Here is a 12,130-nt window from a genome sequence, read left to right on the forward strand (position 1 = left end):
CACATACAAACACACACACACCTCACTGTGACTGAATGAGCAGCCTATACCAGCACACACACACACACACACACACATCACTGTGACACAATGGTCAGCCTATAGTAGCACACACAGACACACACACCCCTCACTGTGACTCAATACACAGCCTATACCAGCTTACAGACACACACACACACACGGCACGGTGACTCAATGCACTATCTATACCAGCACACATGCACATACACACGCCTCAGTGTGACTCAATGCATAGCCTGTACCAGCACACACACACACACACACGGCAAACTGTGACTCAATGCACCGTCCATAACTGCACACACACACATAAAAACACACAAAGACGTCTCACTGTGATTCAGGGCAAAGCTTATAACAGCACACAGACACACACACTCACACACACACAGCTGTGACTCAATGCACATTCTATAGCAGCACATTCACACACACACACGGCTCAGAGTAACTTAATGCACCATCCATACCAGCACATACACATACACACACACAACTCAGTGTGACTCAATGCTCAGACTATACCAGCACACAGACACACGGCTCACTGTGACTCAATGCACAGCCTATGCCATCACACACACGGCTCACTCTGACTCAATGAAGAGTCTATACTGACACACACACACACACCTTACTGTGCATCACTGAACAGCCTGCACCAGCACACACACACACACACCTGTGACTCAATGCCAAGCCTGTACCAGCACACACACACACCCCCATCACTGTGACTTAACGGTCAGCCTATAGCAGCACACACAGACACACACACCCCTCACTCTGACTCAATACACAGCCTATACCAGCGTGCAGACACACACACACACATGGCACTGTGACTCAATGCACTATCTATACCAGCACACCCGCACACACACCTCAGTGTGACTCAATGCACAGCCTGTACAAACACACACGGGTGACTGTGACTCAGTGCACAGTCTATACCAGCACACACACACACACACACACAAGAACAGCTCACTGCGACTGAATGTGCAGCCTAGGCAAGCACACACATATGGCTCACTGTCACTCAATGCAGATTCTACACCAGGACACACAAACACACACACACACACACAAACATGGCTAAACACTGACTCCATGAACATTCTATACAAGCACACACACACACCCCAATGTGACTTAATGCACAGTCTATACCTGTGTACACACACACACACGGCTGAGTGTGATTCAATGCAGTCTATACCAGCACACAGAACCACAAAACACACCTGACTGTGACTCAATGCACAGTCTATAAGCAACACATACACACATGCACCTGACTGTGACTCAATGCTCAGAATATACCAGCACACACACACACGGTTCACTGTGACTCAATGCAGGGTCTATACCAGCACACACACATACACACACACACACACATCGCTGACTGTGACTCAATGCACCACTCGTACCTGCACACACACACACACACACAGGTCATTGTGACTCAGTCCACAGCCTATACCAGCACTCACACACACACACCTCACTGTGACTCAATACACAGTCTATACCATCATGCACACACACACACACGGCACACTGTGACTCCATGCACAGTCTATACCAGCACACAGACACAGACAAACACACCTGACTGTGACTCAATTCAGGGTCTATACCAGCACACACACAGTCACACACATGGCTGTGACTCAATGCACAGTCTATACCAGCACAAACACACACGGGTTACTGTGACTCAATGCACAGCCTATACCAGCACACACACATGCACACACACACACATGAATCACTGTGACTCAATGCACAGATTCTTATGGCACACACACACACAAACACACGCACCTCACTGTGGCTCAATGCTCAGCCTATACCAGCACACACATACACAAACACTCCTAACTGTGACCGAATGCACAGCCTATACCAGCGTGCACAAACACACACACGGGTGACTGTGACTCAATGCATCCTCCATACCTGCACACACACACACACACACACGAGGGACTGTGAGTAAGTGCACAGCCTATACCAGCACACACACACACACACACCCACAGACACTCAAGAAAAGCTCACTGAGACTTAATGCACAGTCTATACCAGCACACACACGGCTCCCTGTGACTCAGGGTAAAATCTATACCAGCACACACACACACACACACACACACACACCCATAGCTCATTGTGACTCAATGCAAAGCATATACCAGCAGATGCACACACACATTCACCTCATTCTGACTCAAAGTCAGCCTATACCAGTGCACACACACACACATACACACACATGACTGACTGAGACTCAATGTACAGTCTATTCCAGCACACACACACACACACAAACACCTGTGACTCAATGCACAGTCTATACCAGCACACACTCACACACACACACACATGCACACATCTCAATGTGGCTCAATGCCCAGTCAATACCTGCACACACACACACACACACACATCTGTAACTCAATGCACAGCCTATACCGGCACACAGACATGCCTCACTGTGACTCAATGCTCAGCCTATACCAGCACACACACACACTCAAACACACACTCACAGCTCATGGAGACTCACTGCAGAGCCTATAGCACAACACATACACACACACACTTACACAGACACACACCTCACTGTGACTCAATGCTCAGCCTATACCAGCGCACACAAACACACACAGCTCACTGTGACTCAATGCATAGCCTATACCAGCACAGACACACAAACAGCTACTGTGACTCAATGCACAGCCTACACCAATACAAACACACGCACACATACATGGCTCAATGTGACTCCGTGCACACTCTATACCAGCAGAAATACACAGACATGGCTCACTGTGACTCAAAGCATAGCCTAAATTAGCACCCGTGCACACACACACACACACACACACTGTTCACTGTGATTCAATGCACCATCCTTACTTGCACACACATACAAACACACACAGACGGCTCACTCTGATTCAGTGCAAAGCCTATACGAGCACACACACACACAACTGACTGTGACTCAATACAGAGTCTATACCAGCACATACACACACACACACACCTCACTGTGACTCAGTGCACAGCCTGCACCAGCACACACACACACACATATACCTGTGACTCAATGCACAACATATACCAGCACACACACACACTCCCCTCACTGTGACTCAATACACACCCTAAACCAGCGTGCAGATACACACACACACGGCACTGTGACTCAATGCACTATCTATACCAGCACACCTGCACACACCCACACATCAGTGTGACTCAATGCATGGCATGTACACACACACACGGGTGACTGTGACTCAGTGCAGAGCTTATACCAGCACACACACACACACACACACACAAGAACAGCTCACTGCAACTCAATGCACAGCCTATGCCAGCACACACACATGGCTCACTGTCACTCACTACAGATTCTATACCAGGACACAAAAACACACACACACACACACACATGGCTAACTGTGACTCCATGAACATTCTATACAAGCACACACTCACACACACACACACCTCACTGTGACTCAATGTGCAGCCTATCCCAGCACATACACACACACACCCCATCACTCAATGCACAGCCAATAGCAGCACAAACACACACAAATACATGACTCACTGTGACTCTTTTCACATCCGATACCTGAACACACACTCACACACAAACCTCACTGTGACTCAATGCACTGCCTATACCAGCACACACACATAGCTCACTTTGACTCAATGCTCAGTCTATACCAGCACACACACACACACACACATGCACGCATATGTTACTGTGAATAAATGCACAAACTATACCAGCACACACACACACGCATGCACACACACCTGACTCTGACACAATGCAGAGTCTATACCAGCACATACAGACACACACAGGTCCAGCTCAGTGTGACTCAATGCATTATCCATACCAGCACATACACACATACACACACTCGGCTCATTGTGGCTCAACACAAAGTTTATATGTGCACACACACACACAAACCTGTGACTCAATGCTCAGCCTATACCAACACACACACACACACATGCATGGCTCAGTGTGACTCAATGCACAGCATATACCAGACCACACAAACAAACACAGCTCACTGTGACTCAGTGCACAGCCTATACCAGCACACACGCACACAAACACACCTGACTGTGATTCCATGCACAGTCTATAAGTCGCACACACACACACACACATGCAACTCACTGTGACTCAATGCTCAGGCTATACCTGAGCACTCCCAAACGGCTCACTATGAGTCAATGAGCAGCTTATGCCAGCACACACACATGGCTCACTGTGACTCAATGCAGAGTCTCTACCAGCACACACACATGCGCAAACACACACACACACACCCCACTGTGACTCAATGCACAGTCTATACCTGCATGCACACACACACACACACACACACACACGGCTGATTGTGACTCAGTGCAGTCTATACCAGCACACAGAAACACAAAACACAGCTGACTGTGACTCAGTGCACAGTCTGTAAGCAGCACATACACACACGCACCTGACTGTGACTCTATGCTCAGACTATACCAGCACACACACACACAGCTCACTGTGACTCAATGCAGGGTCTATACCAGCACACACACACACACACAGAGACACGGCTCAGTGTGATTCAATGCTCTTTCCATACCAGCAGATACACACACACAAACACAAACACATGCACACGTCTCACTGTGGCTCAATGCCCGGTCAATACCTGCACACACACACACACACACACACATATTCACACCTCTGTGACTCAATGCATAGCCTATACCGGCACACACCCAGGCCTCACTGTGACTCAATGCTCAGCCTATACCAGCACACACACACACAGAAACACACACTCACAGCTCACGGTGACTCATTGCAGAGCCTATACCACAACACATACACACACACAAATACGCAGACACACACCTCACAGTGACTCAATGCTCAGCCTATACGAGCACAGACACACACACCTACTGTGACTCAATGCACAGTCTATACCAGCACAAACACACACACACATGGCTCAGTGTGACGCAAGGCACAGCCTAAATTAACACCCGTGCACACACACACACACACACACACACTGCTCACTCTGATTCAATGCACCGTCCATACCTGCACACATATACAAACACACACAGACGGCTTACTGTGATTCAGTGCAAAGCCTATAACAGCACACAGACACACACTCTCACACACACATGGTTGTGACTCAATGCAGTCTATACCAGCACACACACTCACACAACTGACTGTGACTCAATACACAGTCTATACCAGCACATACACATACACACATACACGGCTCAGTGCAACTCAATGCACCATTCTTACTGGCACATACAAACACACATACACCTCACTGTGACTCAATGCACAGCCTGCACCAGCACACACACACACACACCTGTGACTCAACACGCAACCTGTACCACACACACACACCCACACATACCTGTGACTCAATGCGCAGCATATACCAGCACACACACACACACACACTTCACTGTGACTCTATGGTCTGCCTATAGCAGCACACACAGACACACAACCCTCACTGTGACTCATTACACAACCTATACCAGCGTGCTGACACACACACCCACACGGCATTGTGACTCAATGCACTATGTATACCAGCACACATGCACACACACACACCTCACTGTGACACAATGCACAGCCTGTACCAGCACACACATATACACACACGGCTCACTGTGACTCAATGCACCATCCATACATGACACACACACACATAAAAACAGACACAGACGGCTCACTGTGATTTAGGGCAAAACCTTTAACAGCACAGAGACACAGACACTCACACACACAGCTGTGTTGCAATGCACAGTCTATACCAGCACACACACACAGACTATAACTCAATACACAGTCTACGCCAGCACATATACACACTCACACGGTTCAGTGTAACTCAATGCACCATCCATACCAGTACATACACACACACACACATACCTCAGTGTGACTCAATGCTCAGACTATACCAGCACACAGACACACGGCTCACTGTGACTCAATGCACAGCCTATGCCTTCTAACACATATGGCTCACTGTGACTCAATGAAGAGTCTATACCAACACACACACTCACCTCACTGTGTTTCAATGTGCAGACTGCAACTGCACACACACACACACACCTATGACTCAATGCACAGCCTATACCAGCACACACGCACACACACCTCACTGTGACTCAATGGTCAGCATATAGCAGCACACACAGACACACACACCTCTCACTGTGACTCAATGCACAGCCTATACCAGCGTGCAGACACACACACATGGCACTCTGACTCAATGCACTATCTATACAAGCACACTCGCACACACACCTCAGTGTGACTCAATGCAAAGCCTGTAACAGTACACACACATACATACACACACACAGACACACACAAAGCTGTGACTCAATGCACACCCTAAACCAGCACATACACACACCCTAATATAACTCAATGCACAGCCTATACCAGCACACACACACACACGCACAGATACAGGGCTCACTGTGACTTGATACACAGCCTATACCAGAACACACACAAACACAAACACGCACTCACACATGGCTCACTGTGACACAACGAATCACCTATACCAGCACACAGACACACACACTGCTCACTGTGATTCAATGAACCATCCATATCTGCACACACATACAAACACACACAGAAGGCTCACTGTGACTCAGTGCAAAGCCTATAACAGCACACAGACACACACACTCACACACACACAACTGTGACTCATTGCACAGTCTATACCAGCACACACACACACACACACACACACACACCTGACTGTGACTCAACACACAGTCTATACACGGCTCAGTGCAACTCAATGTACCGTCCATACCAGCACATACAAACACACACACACCTCACTGTGACTGAATGAGCAGCCTATACCAGCACACACACACACACACACACACATCACTGTGACACAATGGTCAGCCTATAGTAGCACACACAGACACACACACCCCTCACTGTGACTCAATACACAGCCTATACCAGCTTACAGACACACACACACACACGGCATGGTGACTCAATGCACTATCTATACCAGCACACATGCACATACACACACCTCAGTGTGACTCAATGCATAGCCTGTACCAGCACACACACACACACACACGGCAAACTGTGACTCAATGCACCGTCCATAACTGCACACACACACATAAAAACACACAAAGACGTCTCACTGTGATTCAGGGCAAAGCTTATAACAGCACACAGACACACACACTCACACACACACAGCTGTGACTCAATGCACATTCTATAGCAGCACATACACACACACACACGGCTCAGAGTAACTTAATGCACCATCCATACCAGCACATACACATACACACACACAACTCAGTGTGACTCAATGCTCAGACTATACCAGCACACAGACACACGGCTCACTGTGACTCAATGCACAGCCTATGCCATCACACACACGGCTCACTCTGACTCAATGAAGAGTCTATACTGACACACACACACACACCTTACTGTGCATCACTGAACAGCCTGCACCAGCACACACACACACACACCTGTGACTCAATGCCAAGCCTGTACCAGCACACACACACACCCCCATCACTGTGACTTAACGGTCAGCCTATAGCAGCACACACAGACACACACACCCCTCACTCTGACTCAATACACAGCCTATACCAGCGTGCAGACACACACACACACATGGCACTGTGACTCAATGCACTATCTATACCAGCACACCCGCACACACACCTCAGTGTGACTCAATGCACAGCCTGTACAAACACACACGGGTGACTGTGACTCAGTGCACAGTCTATACCAGCACACACACACACACACACACAAGAACAGCTCACTGCGACTGAATGTGCAGCCTATGCAAGCACACACATATGGCTCACTGTCACTCAATGCAGATTCTACACCAGGACACACAAACACACACACACAAACATGGCTAAACACTGACTCCATGAACATTCTATACAAGCACACACACACACCCCAATGTGACTTAATGCACAGTCTATACCTGTGTACACACACACACACGGCTGAGTGTGATTCAATGCAGTCTATACCAGCACACAGAACCACAAAACACACCTGACTGTGACTCAATGCACAGTCTATAAGCAACACATACACACATGCACCTGACTGTGACTCAATGCTCAGAATATACCAGCACACACACACACGGTTCACTGTGACTCAATGCAGGGTCTATACCAGCACACACACACACACACACACACACATCGCTGACTGTGACTCAATGCACCACTCGTACCTGCACACACACACACACACACAGGTCAATGTGACTCAGTCCACAGCCTATACCAGCACTCACACACACACACCTCACTGTGACTCAATACACAGTCTATACCATCATGCACACACACACACACGGCACACTGTGACTCCATGCACAGTCTATACCAGCACACAGACACAGACAAACACACCTGACTGTGACTCAATTCAGGGTCTATACCAGCACACACACAGTCACACACATGGCTGTCAGTCAATGCACAGTCTATACCAGCACAAACACACACGGGTTACTGTGACTCAATGCACAGCCTATACCAGCACACACACATGCACACACACACACATGAATCACTGTGACTCAATGCACAGATTCTTATGGCACACACACACACAAACACACGCACCTCACTGTGGCTCAATGCTCAGCCTATACCAGCACACACATACACAAACACTCCTAACTGTGACCGAATGCACAGCCTATACCAGCGTGCACAAACACACACACGGGTGACTGTGACTCAATGCATCCTCCATACCTGCACACACACACACACACACGAGGGACTGTGAGTAAGTGCACAGCCTATACCAGCACACACACACACACACCCACAGACACTCAAGAAAAGCTCACTGAGACTTAATGCACAGTCTATACCAGCACACACACGGCTCCCTGTGACTCAGGGTAAAATCTATACCAGCACACACACACACACACACACACACACCCATAGCTCATTGTGACTCAATGCAAAGCATATACCAGCAGATGCACACACACATTCACCTCATTCTGACTCAAAGTCAGCCTATACCAGTGCACACACACACACATACACACACATGACTGACTGAGACTCAATGTACAGTCTATTCCAGCACACACACACACACACAAACACCTGTGACTCAATGCACAGTCTATACCAGCACACACTCACACACACACACACATGCACACATCTCAATGTGGCTCAATGCCCAGTCAATACCTGCACACACACACACACACACACATCTGTAACTCAATGCACAGCCTATACCGGCACACAGACATGCCTCACTGTGACTCAATGCTCAGCCTATACCAGCACACACACACACTCAAACACACACTCACAGCTCATGGAGACTCACTGCAGAGCCTATACCACAACACATACACACACACACACACAGACACACACCTCACTGTGACTCAATGCTCAGCCTATACCAGCGCACACAAACACACACAGCTCACTGTGACTCAATGCATAGCCTATACCAGCACAGACACACAAACAGCTACTGTGACTCAATGCACAGCCTACACCAATACAAACACACGCACACATACATGGCTCAATGTGACTCCGTGCACACTCTATACCAGCAGAAATACACAGACATGGCTCACTGTCACTCAAAGCATAGCCTAAATTAGCACCCGTGCACACACACACACACACACACACTGTTCACTGTGATTCAATGCACCATCCTTACTTGCACACACATACAAACACACACAGACGGCTCACTCTGATTCAGTGCAAAGCCTATACGAACACACACACACACACAACTGACTGTGACTCAATACAGAGTCTATACCAGCACATACACACACACACACACCTCACTGTGACTCAGTGCACAGCCTGCACCAGCACACACACACACACATATACCTGTGACTCAATGCACAACATATACCAGCACACACACACACTCCCCTCACTGTGACTCAATACACACCCTAAACCAGCGTGCAGATACACACACACACGGCACTGTGACTCAATGCACTATCTATACCAGCACACCTGCACACACCCACACATCAGTGTGACTCAATGCATGGCATGTACACACACACACGGGTGACTGTGACTCAGTGCAGAGCTTATACCAGCACACACACACACACACACACAAGAACAGCTCACTGCAACTCAATGCACAGCCTATGCCAGCACACACACATGGCTCACTGTCACTCACTACAGATTCTATACCAGGACACACAAACACACACACACACACACACATGGCTAACTGTGACTCCATGAACATTCTATACAAGCACACACTCACACACACACACACCTCACTGTGACTCAATGTGCAGCCTATCCCAGCACATACACACACACACCCCATCACTCAATGCACAGCCAATAGCAGCACAAACACACACAAATACATGACTCACTGTGACTCTTTTCACATCCGATACCTGAACACACACTCACACACAAACCTCACTGTGACTCAATGCACTGCCTATACCAGCACACACACATAGCTCACTTTGACTCAATGCTCAGTCTATACCAGCACACACACACACACACACATGCACGCATATGTTACTGTGAATAAATGCACAAACTATACCAGCACACACACACACGCATGCACACACACCTGACTCTGACACAATGCAGAGTCTATACCAGCACATACAGACACACACAGGTCCAGCTCAGTGTGACTCAATGCATTATCCATACCAGCACATACACACATACACACACTCGGCTCATTGTGGCTCAACACAAAGTTTATATGTGCACACACACACACAAACCTGTGACTCAATGCTCAGCCTATACCAACACACACACACACACATGCATGGCTCAGTGTGACTCAATGCACAGCATATACCAGACCACACAAACAAACACAGCTCACTGTGACTCAGTGCACAGCCTATACCAGCACACACGCACACAAACACACCTGACTGTGATTCCATGCACAGTCTATAAGTCGCACACACACACACACACATGCAACTCACTGTGACTCAATGCTCAGGCTATACCTGAGCACTCCCAAACGGCTCACTATGAGTCAATGAGCAGCTTATGCCAGCACACACACATGGCTCACTGTGACTCAATGCAGAGTCTCTACCAGCACACACACATGCGCAAACACACACACACACACCCCACTGTGACTCAATGCACAGTCTATACCTGCATGCACACACACACACACACACACACGGCTGATTGTGACTCAGTGCAGTCTATACCAGCACACAGAAACACAAAACACAGCTGACTGTGACTCAGTGCACAGTCTGTAAGCAGCACATACACACACGCACCTCACTGTGACTCAATGCTCAGACTATACCAGCACACACACACACAGCTCACTGTGACTCAATGCAGGGTCTATACCAGCACACACACACACACACAGAGACACGGCTCAGTGTGATTCAATGCTCTTTCCATACCAGCAGATACACACACACAAACACAAACACATGCACACGTCTCACTGTGGCTCAATGCCCGGTCAATACCTGCACACACACACACACACACACACACATATTCACACCTCTGTGACTCAATGCATAGCCTATACCGGCACACACCCAGGCCTCACTGTGACTCAATGCTCAGCCTATACCAGCACACACACACACAGAAACACACACTCACAGCTCACGGTGACTCATTGCAGAGCCTATACCACAACACATACACACACACAAATACGCAGACACACACCTCACAGTGACTCAATGCTCAGCCTATACGAGCACAGACACACACACCTACTGTGACTCAATGCACAGTCTATACCAGCACAAACACACACACACATGGCTCACTGTGACTCAAGGCACAGCCTAAATTAACACCCGTGCACACACACACACACACACACACACTGCTCACTCTGATTCAA

This window comes from Balaenoptera physalus, assembly GCF_965194825.1.
Source record: "Balaenoptera physalus genome assembly, chromosome: Y".
NCBI classification, from domain to species: domain Eukaryota; kingdom Metazoa; phylum Chordata; class Mammalia; order Artiodactyla; family Balaenopteridae; genus Balaenoptera; species Balaenoptera physalus.